The 12919-nt window shown below is 47.8% G+C and overlaps 1 protein-coding gene across 1 annotated transcript in view; it reads left to right on the top strand.

Annotated features, from left to right (window-relative positions):
* The first annotated feature begins 973 nt into the window (after positions 1-973).
* LOC142213308 (F-actin-uncapping protein LRRC16A-like) overlaps positions 974-12919 on the top strand; it is a 293690-nt gene continuing 281744 nt past the window's right edge. The window contains exon 1 of the mRNA XM_075281626.1: positions 974-979. The gene's annotated coding sequence lies outside the window, so the exon portion shown is untranslated. The remainder of the gene's footprint in view (positions 980-12919) is intronic.

Consider the following 12919-nt stretch of genomic DNA (forward strand, 5'->3'; position numbering starts at 1 on the left):
GGGAAAGGGGGAAGATAAGCGGTCCCTAGCGCTACAACAGCTGACTAGGCCCTGCTTGAGGGTGTTGGTCAGCTGTTCCCAGCTAAGCTCGGCCCCGACAACTACTGGCTTTCTAAACGTGAATACCTAACAGACAGGTAGGATGAGAGCTGAAACTAGAGGCGGTCATCCCTAGCGAAAGGATAAGTGCAACTTCAAACAGTACTAACTAGGATGGGACATGCTGGAGAACTAACAGGTGCAGCACAACCATGAAAGACACAACAGGAATTGAGGAGAGGAAGAGTGGAGTAATGAGGAAAGGTATCACAGGACAAGGGCAAAACAAACCTGAAACTCAAAACAGAAACTCACTAATAGAAAACAGTGACAGACAGCAAGAAATGCAGAACAGGGGTTTGAGTAGGAATGTTTGAGGGAAAACAGACTCTCACACAGAAAAAAAACTCACACCCCTTCCAATTCTGCTCCAGAAACCGTACAACGCTAACTAATCTCTCCTTCTAGACTGGGCCAAAAATCCTAAATAGTAACCACCAAAACTGGTGAGGGCTGAAGCCAGCAGTCAGCCTTTTACAGACCCTGGAAAGACCTGATATGTTGACGACAATTACACACACCTGAAGCTCGCATCCACTGAGTCACAAAGCAAGCTCAAGTAGACACTGTGGCAGGTACCCAACCACTATCCCAGCAGCTCAGTGGCGAAGAGATTTGACTAGAAAACAACAGAACACCAACTCAAATCCTCAGACGAACACCACCAAAAAACACACTATTGTTTTATAAATAATTCAGATCCTGACACTCTGCCCGTATTTTTCCAATAGTAAATAGAGAACATTTTCTGTACATTAGTCTTTATTATACTATTTTTTTTTTCAGATTGCTAATAAAAATATATATTTTTTTTTATTTCAGCTCTTCTCTCACAGATATACTTCACCGAATTGTTCAACTGCTGCAAGATGATGAATGTGTATGTATTGAACACACCACGATATGAACGGCATAGAAATATAGAAATGCTAAAAAGCAAATCTCTGAAGATTTATTTTGATCAAGTTTGTCACAAACCAGAAGTGAAGTTATTATTCTCTAGGTTCTCTTTAGATCCTAGTGTATAATAGATGGAGACCAAGAAACAGGAGTGTAATGATCGTGTTCACAGGGAGTGCGACCGTGACAGGGTTTGGCAAGATACAAGGCCCGCAGCTAGCTGGAGATGGCCGGGGCCTGGTACCACTGTGACAGCAGTTGGAGAAAGCTTGGTTCCCCAAATACTATACATGTTGTACATGAAAAGGGGCCCTAGCATGCCACCTGGCCCTTTTTCAATATATACTGGCCCCGGGAGGTGATTTAAAATAATTAATAGATTTACTCACCCCTCCGACATTTTCCATCATGTGCCTGAGGCCTGTGATCCGGCCCCAGTGAGGCACAGTGGTGTAATGACATCAGTGCCCCCCCCCCCCATGTGACCACTGAGGACCAATCATGGGCCTCAGCAGAGACGCCGGAAAGATGGCCGAAGATGCTGCAGACAATCGGAGCCAGGATGCCCATAAAGGTGAGGCAAGGTAAGTATCAGTGTCTAGAGTCTGAGGAGACCCCAGAGTACAATAGTAGCACTGTAATGGAGGGAGGCTTGTAATACTGTGTGATGGGTCACCACTGGGAATATAATACTAGGAGGGAGGGGCACTGCTGGGCATATAATACTGGGGGGTGGGGCTCTGCTGGGCATGTAATACTGTGGGGGGAGAGGAATCTGCTAGGCACATAATACTGTGGGGGGGGGACTCTGATGGGCATATAATACTGTGGACGGGGGGGAACTCTGCTGGGCATGTAATATTGTGGGAGGTACACCGCTGGGCATGTAATACTGTGTGGGAGGAGGGCAGTGTTGGGTATATAATACTGTGGGGTGGACACCGCTGGGTATATAATTCTGTGGAGCGGACACTGCTGGACATATAATACTGTGGGGGAGAGGGGACAGCTGGGTATATAATACTGTGTGAGGGGGCCACTGCTGCACATATAATACTGTGTGGGTACCACTGCTGGGGGAGGGGGGTGGCGCTATGGGGGGGGGGGAAGGGGCATTGGGGGGGGGGGACCTGGACAAAGTATGCACCCCGGCCCACAAGACACTTGTTATGCCACTGCTTAGAGGGGGTGTGGAAAAATATTGCTAAGCAATGCATTGTGGGAAAAATCACCGATCTCGATCTCACATAAAAACATCGTGTTCGGAATTCCGATGGCGATCGTGAAATTTTCTCGATCGCTGATCGGAATCCGATCTTTTCCGAACACGATCGCTCAACCCTAGTGTATGGTAAAGATTCACACCAGGGAGGTCAGCTGACAAATCAGGCCCTAATAACAGACTGAGTGTGAAGACTAGAATTGTGGTACCACACAGACAGAGTTGAACTATCCAGACTGGACCTCCAAAGCAGGTACTGTGCCACCCGTTGTTGTTGTTGTTGCCAGCAGCAGCAAGCTAATGCAGTGCAACAAGAGACTAACAGGAGACAGGCAAAGGCCACTGCAGTACAGCAAGAGACTAACCAGCAGTTACAGCAGAAACTTGCAGAGACTAATGCAGCACAACAGGAGACCAACAGTCTTTTGGCCAAGCAGATGTCCATGTTACTGGCTGCTCAGCAAAAGGCTGACCTAACAAAGCCAGAGCGGGATGCCAGGAAAGAGGTCTGTAAAGCGTTGACCAAGATGACGTCAGAGGACGACATAGAGGCCTATCTGACTGGGTTTGAAAGAGTCGCCACCTGTGAAAGGCTTCCACCGCAGCTCTGGGCAGAGGTGTTGGCTCCTTTCTTAGTTGCTGAGCCCCAGCAAGCTTATTTTGACCTGAGTGAACAGAATGCATGTGATAACTAGCGCATGAAGGCGGAGATCCTGGCCCAACTGGCTGTGGACCAGAATGTCCCGGCTCAGAGTCCATAATTGGGAATACCAGGAGGCGTTACCACCAAGGTCACAAATGTACCACCTTGTACAACTTGTCCGGAAGTGACTCCAGCCAGGGACATTGACCCCAGCGCAGATTGTGGAGCGGGTTGTCGTAGACCGAAACCTAAAGTCTTTACCGTGTAAGATCCAGAGGTGGGTGGGGCATGGTGACCCAAGAAACGCCAATGCATTGGTGGGGTTAGTGGAGCAATATTGCGCTACACAGTCCCTTGGGAAGGGGTGCCCTCAAATCCCACAAACTCCCAGGGGCCAATTTATCTCTGTCTCCCCAGGATAAGGTAGTGACCCAGGGGAGAAGGACTGTTATCTGCTGGGAGTGCCAAGAGCCGGGCCATGTTGCGGCTAATTGTCCCCGTGCCACTGAACCCATGGACTGCAGCCTGGGTTGGAGGGTGTCCCTCTATGCTGCACCTGTATATACTGCTGCCACCCAAGACACTTGATGAGCGCCACCTGTGCCAGGTGACCATGGCAGGGTGCTTAGTGGTGGCACTACTGTATTCTGGCAGTCGGGTGACCCTTGTTAATGGGAACTATGTTGACCACGAGACTGTTACTGGACACACAGTCGGGGTCCTGTGCATACATGGAGATATAAGAGACTACCCAACCATGATTGTCTCCATCCAGACCCCCTGTGGAGAGAGCCGACATGAGGTAGGGGTTGTTAAGAACTTGCCCCATGACCTCATTCTGGGACGGGACTTTCCCCTATTTTGGACTCTGTGGCGGGGAAAGCAAGGGTCAGAGGATACAGCCCCAAGAATACCACAAGTGTTGTCTGGTCAGATCCTTGAGCCCGAACCTAATGACCAGGACTCTAAGGTTCCTGCCGTAGGGGTGACCATGTTAAAAGAGGAGTGTGGCTCTATGTTTCCCCTAGAGGTAATGGCAGGTGAAGCTGAGGAGGATGGTACCGGACTTCAGATGTCAGATTTGAAAGTGTGCCATGATAACTTTGGTACCGCACAACACCAGGATTCCACTTTGCAAAGGGCCTGGGAAAATGTTATTGTTATTAATGGTGTGTCTCAGCGCCCAGGCGCTGATGAGGTGTTCCCCCACATGGTGGTCAACCAGGAGTTGTTATACCAAGTTGACAGGGTGCGAGGTGAGACCTTAGAGCAATTACTGGTACCCCAGCCGTATTGCTGGACGGTGCTGGAGTTGGCACATAAACGTGCTAGGGGGTCACCTAGGTGCCACAAAAACGCTGGACCGCATATTGCATATTGACCGCATTGGCCAGGGGTATATCATGAGGTAAAAGTGTTTTGTGAAACATGTCCAGAGTGTCAGTTACATGCCCCCATGCCACATTTTCGAAGCCCCCTGGTACCTCTGCCCATTTTTGAGGTACCCTTTGAAAGGATTGCCATGGACTTGGTAGGTCCTTTAGTTAAGTCCGCTCGAGGTCATCAGCATATTCAGGTAGTCATGGACTATGCTACCCGAGATCCTCAAGCCATCCCTCTATGGCACACGTCAGCAAAGTTTATAGCCAAAGAGTTGTTTGCCGTGTTTTGCCGAGTGGGACTACCCAAGGAGATCCTCACAGATCAGGGTACCCCGTTTATGTCTAAAGTCACCAGGGAATTGTGTAAATTTTAATATCAAACAGTTGCGTACAGTATTGGCACCCCTGCAATTCTGTCAGATAATACTCATTTTCTTCCAGAAAATGATTGCAAGCATAAACTCTTTGGTATTAATATCTTCATTTATTTTGCTTGCAATGAAAAAACACAAAAGAGAATAGAAAAAGTCAAATCATTGATCATTTTACACAAAACTCCAAAAATGGGCCAGACAACAATATTGGCACCCTCAGCCTAATACTTGGTAGCACAACCTTTAGACAAAATAACTGTGAACAACCGCTTCCGGTAACCATCAAGGAGTTTCTTACAAGGCTCTGCTGGAATTTTAGACCATTCTTCTTTGGCAAACTGCCCCAGGTCCCTGAGATTTGAAGGGTGCCTTCTCCAAACTGCCATTTTGAGATCTCTCCACAGGTGTTCTATGGGATTCAGGTCTGGACTCATTGTTGGCCACTTTAGAAGTCTCCAGTGCTTTCTCTCAAACCATTTTCTAGTGCTTTTTGAAGTGTGTTTTGGGTCATTGTCCTGCTAGAAGACCCATGACGTCTGAGGGAGACAGCTTTCTCACACTGGGCCTTACATTATGCTGCAAAATTTGTTGGTAGTCCTCAGACTTCATAATGCCATGCACACGGTCAAGCAGTCCAGTGCCAGAGGCAGCAAAGCAACCCCAAAACATCAGGGAACCTCTGCCATGTTTGAGTGTAGGGACCGTGTTCTTTTCTTTGAAGGCCTCTTTTTTTTCTTTTTTTTTTTTTTTTTTTTGTAAACGCTGTTGATGACTTTTCCCAAAAAGCTCTACTTTTGTCTCATCTGACTAGAGAACATTCTTCCAAAATGTTTTTGGCTTTCTGGCTTTCTCAGGTAAGTTTTGGCAAACTTTTTATGTCTCTGGGTAAGAAGTGGGGTCTTCCTGGGTATCCTACCATACAGTCCCTTTTCATTCAGACGCTGATGGATAGTACGGGTTGACACTGTTGTACCCTCGGACTGCAGGGCAGCTTGAACTTGTTTGGATGTTAGTTGGGGTTCTTTATCCACCATCTGCACAATCTTGCGTTGAAATCTCTCAATTTTTGTTTTCTGTCCACATCTAGGAAGGTTAGCCACAGTACCATGGGCTTTAAACTTCTTAATGACACTGCGCACGGTAGACACAGGAACATTCAGGTCTTTGGAGATGGACTTGTAGCCTTGAGATTGTTCATGCTTCCTCACAATTTTGCTTCTCAAGTCCTCAGACAGTTCTGTGGTCTTCTTTCTTTTCTCCATGCTCAATGTGGTACACACAAGGACACAGGACAGAGGTTGAGTCAACTTTAATACATTTCAACTGGCTGCAAGTGCGATTTAGTTATTGCCACCACCTGTTAGGTGCCTCAGGTAAGTAATAGTTGCTGTTAATTACACAAATTAGAGAAGCATCACATGATTTTTCAAACTGAGCCAATACTTTTGTCCACCCCCTTTTTTATTTTTGGTGTGGAATTATATCCAATTTGGCTTTTTGACAATTTTTTTTGTGGTTTTCCATTGAAGATAAATTAAATGAAGATAATACCAAACAATTTGTGATTGCAATCATTTTCTGGAAGAAAATGAGTATTATCTGACAGAATTGCAGGGGTGCCAATACTTTTGGACAACACTGTACATCTGTTTACCATTTCCAGGCAGACAGGTTAGTAGAACGGTTTAACAAAATCTTAAAAATATGCTGAAAAAGGTGGTGAGCAAGGATGGAAAAGACTGGGATGTTCTGCTACCCTATTTGATGTTTGCCATTCGTGAGGTACCGCAGGTTTCCACTGGGTTTTCCCCTTTTGAGTTGGTTTACGGCAGACATCCTAGGGGTCTCTTGGATATCGCCAAAGAGACGTGGGAGCAAGTACCCCCCCCCCCAAAAGTGTTATTGAACATATTGCTGGTATGCAGGACAGGATAGCGGCAGTCATGCCCATGGTTAGAGAACATCTGCAGGAGGCCCCAAAGGCAAAGAGCCGTGTTTACAATAGGTCGGTGAGGGTAAGGACCTTTAAACCCGGTGACCGAGTACTTGTACTCAAACAGTGGAGAGTAAGTTTCTTGCCAAATGGCAAGGCCCCTATCAGGTAATGGAAAAGATAGGGGAAATTAACTACAAGGTTCGTTAGCCAGGTAGGAAAAAACCTGAACAGGTTTATCATGTAAACCTGCTAAAGGTGTGAAAAGACAGTCTGCTTACAGAAAGGTCTTCAGCTAAACTGTCTCCCGTGAAATCCCCACAGGCTGTAGTTGGGACTACAGAGGTAGCAGCAGGGGTAGGAATATCAGAGACCCTCACAAAAAACCAGTAACAAGAGTGCAAATAGTTTGTAGTGAGGAATACAGATGTGTTCTCTCAACAACCCGGGCGTACATCTCTAATCATGCATGAAATTGTTACTGAGCCCCATATGAAAGTGCGGATGAGGCCTTACTGGGTCCCTGAGGCTCACCGTCAAGCCATTTCAGGGGAGGTGCAGAAAATGTTAAAATTAGGAGTCATTGAGGAGTCCAAAATTGAATGGGCCAGTCCCATTGTTCTAGTACCCAAACCAGATGGGACATTGCGTTTCTGTTATGACTACAGGAAACTAAATGAGGTGTCTAAGTTTGATGCCTACCCCATGCCTCGGGTAGAGGTAGACAAACTTATTGAAAGACTGGGAGGGGCCCGATACGTCTCTACGCTTAATCTCACTAAGGGATATTGGCAGGTACACCTGACAGAAAAGACTTCCTTTATCATCCCTGAGGGACTTTTTCACTATGTCGTGTTAACGTTCGGGTCCATTGGGCCCCAGTTACATTCCAACGGTTAATGGACATAGTGTTGAAACCTCATAGAAAGTACACCTCGGTGTATCAGGATGACATCATCATTTTCAGCAATGACTGGGAGAGTCATTTATCCAAGGTACAAGCAGTAGTGGATTCTTTGAGAACAGCCGGTCTGACTGCCAACCCCAAAAAGTGTGCTTTGGAGATGGAGGAGACACGCTATTTGGGGTATGTGATTGGCCGTGGTATAATCAAACCCCAGGTCAATAAGGTCGACGCTATCTGGGAATGGCATCGACCTCTGAGCACCAAACAAGTTAGGTAATTCCTGGGCATTGTTGAGTATTACAGGCGGATTATACCCAACTTTGCCACAGTATCTGCTCCCCTGATGGACCTTCTAAAGGGTAAAAGGTCCATTGTGGTGCAGTGGAATGACCAGGCCGAAAGTGCTTTTCAGGCGCTAAAGATGGCCTTGTGTGGATTGCCTGTCCTAATTACGCCCAACTTCAGGTGGGAGTTTGTGGTCCAGGTGGATACATCAGATGTAGGGCTGGAAGCTGTCCTGTCTCAGGAGGTGAATGGAGAAGAGCATCTAGTCACCTACCTGAGCAGGAAACTCACGCTAGCAGAAAAGAACTACAGCATAGTGGAAGAAGGAGTGTCTGGCCATAAAATGGGCATTTGAGGCCCTGAGGGCTTGGGAGGCAGTTCCGTTTAGTGACCGACCACTCGGCCCTCACTTGGATGAGCAGGACCAAGGACAAGAATGCCAGGGTGACTAGGTGGCTTTTGTCACTTCAGAACTTTAGGTTCACAGTGGAGCACAGAGCCGGGAAACTGCAAGGCAATGCGAATGCCTTGTCCCGAACTTATTGTTTGGTGGCTGGAGTGTGCCCCGAGGGGGGAGGTATGTGAGAGAGTGAAGGGTGTGGTCTGGGAAGACAGGTACATTCCAGCCAGGCACCTAAAGGGTGTAGGGTAAAGATTCAGCTGACTAATCAGGCCCTAATAACACATGTTCGATCGGATATCAGGCTGTTCGCCATGTTCGAATCGAATCGAACACCGCGTGGTAAAGTGCGCCATTACTCGATTCCCCTCCCACCTTCCCTGGCGCCTTTTTTGCTCCAATAACAGCGCAGGGTAGGTGGGACAGGAACTACGACACCGGTGACGTTGAAAAAAGTAGGAAAAACCCATTGGCTGCCGAAAACATGTGACCTCTGATTTAAAAGAACAGCGCCGCCCAGGTTCACGTCATTCTGAGCTTGCAATTCACCGGGGACGGAAGTTTCCGTCCAGTTAGCTAGGGCTTAGATTCTGGTAGGCAGGGGTAGAATAGGATAGGAAGGAGAAGATAACCAACAGCTCTTGTAAGAGCTAAATTCCAGGGAGAAGCTTGTCAGTGTAACGTGGCAATGACGGGCTCAATCGCCGCAACCCAGCTTTCCCAGGATCCTGAATGGAATACACTGACAGTGTATTCCCGTATACCCTATATATACTCCTGATCCACGTTCCAACGGTGTGCCCCCCCCACCTCCACCCCAGAAATACACTGGAAGTCCCCTAGCAATAGAATTGGGGCTATATACACCCACAATTGTTGCTACTGGTATATAGTGCCATTTTCTGACTGGGAATTCAAAGACTATATTGGGGTTACGTGCACCCACAATTTTTGCTACTGGTATATAGTGCCATTTTCTGACTGGGAATTCAAAGACTATATTGGGGTTACGTGCACCCACAATTTTTGCTACTGGTATATAGTGCCATTTTCTGACTGGGAATTCAAAGACTATATTCGGGTTATGTGCACCCACAATTTTTGCTACTGGTATATAGTGCCATTTTCTGACTGGGAATTCAAACAATATATTGGGCCTACATATACCCTCAATTCTTGCTACTGCCATATAGTGCCAGTTTCTGAGTGGAAATTCCTCAAATAATTTGGGGATACATTCACCCTACATCTCAGGCTCTTTCCATATTCACCCAGGTTGTCAGTGCTGCACCAGCTCGTTCCCAGACAGCTCGGCCCAAAAAACACATTACCTATATAGAGGATTTTGACAATGAAGACAACATGTTCTAAATCTAATCTGTCTGCAACTTTGTTGACTTTATTAACAGCTATAGAAGCTTTAGCCAGGTTGTGACGGTGTTTAACCCCAACAACACTAAGTGGGATACACATTAATAGTCAGTCTATGTACGCTAAACGCATCACTTAAGTAATTTTTTGTTCCTCTCCCCTAATATAAGAAAGGAACAGACATTAAACCTAGACTGTGGTTCGAGGCTTGGAAAAATCCAGTATTATTTGTTCTCCATGATGTGAAGTATGCGTTAGACTCTTGAAAAGCAACCCAACATGAAGTCAGCCATGTGTGCCAGTGTGTTACTTGGCATGCCTTTGCTGGCCCCAACTGTAAGGGTCACTCTCCATTTCCTCCATTTTCCACTCCCCTTCACACCATTTGTGGTGAAGCAATGGGATGCACTGAAGTGCACCCTCTAGCCTCGTGTGGGACAGGGACATCAGATGCCACTCCATCCCCCTCGTCTTCCTCCGCCAGCCAACGGTGCGAAGATGAGAGGAGTGTGCTCTGAATGTTTTCTGCCTAGCAGAGGCTAGTTCTCACTTACGAAAATGGCCCCACTTTGACCTGTATATCAGGCACAATGGTGTAGGATTCAAAGAAACATGGCACCAACAAGTTGAAAACGTGGGTCATGTGTGGACTGTGTTTGAGTCTGGCAAGCTCCAGATCTGCTACCAGGTTCCAGCCATTATCACAGGCGCAAAAATGCCAGGCCCCAGGTGTAGCAGGGAAAAAAACATTGCCATCTCAGCCAGGATGGCATCCCTGACCTCGGAGGCACTGTGCTGTCTGTCCCCCAAGCTGATGAGCTTCAGCACGGCCTGCTGACATCTCCCCACGCCAGTGTTACAGCATTTGCCGCTAGTAGCTGGGGTGGAGATTGCAGCGTAGTAGGGTTTCAGTCTACTCCTGCCATGAATTTTGGCCTGGGAGAGGAAATAGGCCACCCCAGTTTGCACCCGGGGACCAGACTCCACCACATTCACCCTGCCTGTCCTTAAAGATAAGAACTGCAGCATCCCTGACCACAGGCGCTTGTCCATGTGTCGGTGGTCAAGTGGACCTTGCAGCAAAGCGCAGAGCTCTGGGCCCGACTGATGTTATGGGACACATGCAGGTGCAAGGCAGGGACAGCACACCAAGAGAAGTAGTAACGACTAGGCCCAGCATAGGGAGGTGCCCCAGCTTCCATCTGCTGACGGAAGGCCTGGGTATCCAGAAGCATAAACAAACACCAACATCTCCAGGGCCAGCAGTTTATCGATGAGGCTGTTAAAGGCTTGGGCATGGGGGTGGGTTGTGTTGTACTTCTGCCTGCAATGAAAAGCTTGGGAGATGTGGAGTGGCTCGGAAGAGGCGCATGATGGTGCAGGCCAAAAGGGCGCATGAGGGTGAACTCCCCAATGTGTCAGAGATAGATGTGTAGGTGTCCTTGCATCATATACTTGCACCATACTTGGCTTCAAAATTTAATTTTGTGCCAAAAAGTGGCTAAGACAGCGATCCCTCAGCTAATCCCGTTACACTGTCTTGACAACTCCAGCACTGAAGTTACCATTTCTTGAAGTGGACCACCACTTCTGAGATCCAAAAGGAAGTAGGCAAGAGATGTACAGTGCAGAAAAAAAAGATGAGAAAATAAGTGCACAGAGCACATAGGGATCGGAGAGGACAGAGCTGGGGTCGGCCAGGTATTCCCACAACATGCGACTATACTTGTCCTTCCTGGTGACGCTAGGCCTTTGAGTGGCAGTAATTTGTCCAAGGGGGCCATTAATGTGTCCCAGACCTAGGAATGTCTTCCAACAGGGTAGAGTTTTGCATGCCTTTGCTTCTACCCACTGTTTTTGCTGCTTAGCTTCCCTCAACATCTACACTGCTTTCGCCCCTAAACATCACCCCAGTTTATGTCTTTGCTTCTACCCAGGTTTTTTGTTGAATTAGCTTCCCTCCACATCTACACTGCTTTAGCCCCTAAACATCACCCCAGTTTATGTCTTTGCTTCTACCCAGGTTTTTTGTTGAATTAGCTTCCCTCCACATCTACACTGCTTTAGCCCCTAAACATCACCCCAGTTTATGCCTTTGCTTCTACCCAGGTTTTTTGTTGATTTAGCTTCCCTCTACATCTACACTGCTTTAGCCCCTAGACATCACCCCTGTCCATGTGGGGTCGGTGGCCTCGTCATCCACCAACTCCTCTTCCAATTGCGCACTGTCCCCTTACTGCAAACCGCACATGACCACAGCTTTCCCTGATGGCAACTGTGTCTCATCATCCTCAAACGTCGGTGGTGGGTCCACAACCACAAAATTGGAAGGAAATGGCGGATGCGGCAGTATTTCTAACACCTGTTCCTGGTGCTCGGGCCTGGTCTGTGTTCAACCCTGCACCCTGCTTAACGCAGCTACCATATCCGGAGTTGTGATGAGCGCATGCTAATGTTTCATGTCCACTTCAATGGATGGGATAGGATTTCACATAAGTCTGCCACCCATGGCCACTCATGGTTGAGCAACTGAGGGAGCTGACTTTGACATATCCTAGGGTTTTGCAGTTGGAACTCCATCAAAGGTCTGTGCTGCTCACACACTCTGCTCAAGAGATGATATGTTTAGTTCCAGCAGTGTGGAGACGTCGCACAACAGCCGTTGGTCGGGCAGATACCGGCGTTGTAGGAGTGCATAGAGGCTAGCGGCGGCAACTATAGACTTTCAAAACTATCCGCACAAGCGCCGCACTTTCACCAGTAGCTCAGGAACATTGGGGTACTTTTTTAAAAAGATTAGCAGCAATGAGTTAAAAACGTGGCCCAGGCATGGAACATGTTGCGGGCTGCCAAGCTACAGAGCTGATCCCAGGTTACGGCCATTATCACACATGACAACATGCCTGGGCCCAGGTGCAGTGGCCAAAACCACATTGCCGTCTCATCGAGGATGGCATGACTCACTTTGTAGGCAGTGTGCTGTCTGTCCCCCAAGCTGATGAGCTTCAGCACGGCCCGCTGACATCTCCCCACACCAGTGTTGCAGCGTTTCCAGCTCTTAGCTGGGGTCCACTTAACGGCAGAGGAGGAGGAGGAGGGTGGTGTTTCAGCCCTCCTCCCAGGAATGTTGTGTGGGGAGACAAAATTCAGAGAGAGAGGGGCACCGAGCCGACCAATGTGTAGAAATGATGGGTGAAAGGTAGGTAAGCAAAAAATTGGCCGCTCACCTGGAAGAGTTGTGTGTGACACAACAACTCTATGACGTATAATATTGGAAGCAACAGGGACACGGGCAGCCGCTGGAAGGAACGCCTGCAAGACGTCAAAGCAATGAAGCAAAAGAGGGACCGTCCTCCTTGTGGAAGATGAAAGGAAAACCGCGCTCGCCCAGGTACAGTGAAAA

This window comes from Leptodactylus fuscus, chromosome 7 (genome assembly GCF_031893055.1).
Source record: "Leptodactylus fuscus isolate aLepFus1 chromosome 7, aLepFus1.hap2, whole genome shotgun sequence".
NCBI classification, from domain to species: domain Eukaryota; kingdom Metazoa; phylum Chordata; class Amphibia; order Anura; family Leptodactylidae; genus Leptodactylus; species Leptodactylus fuscus.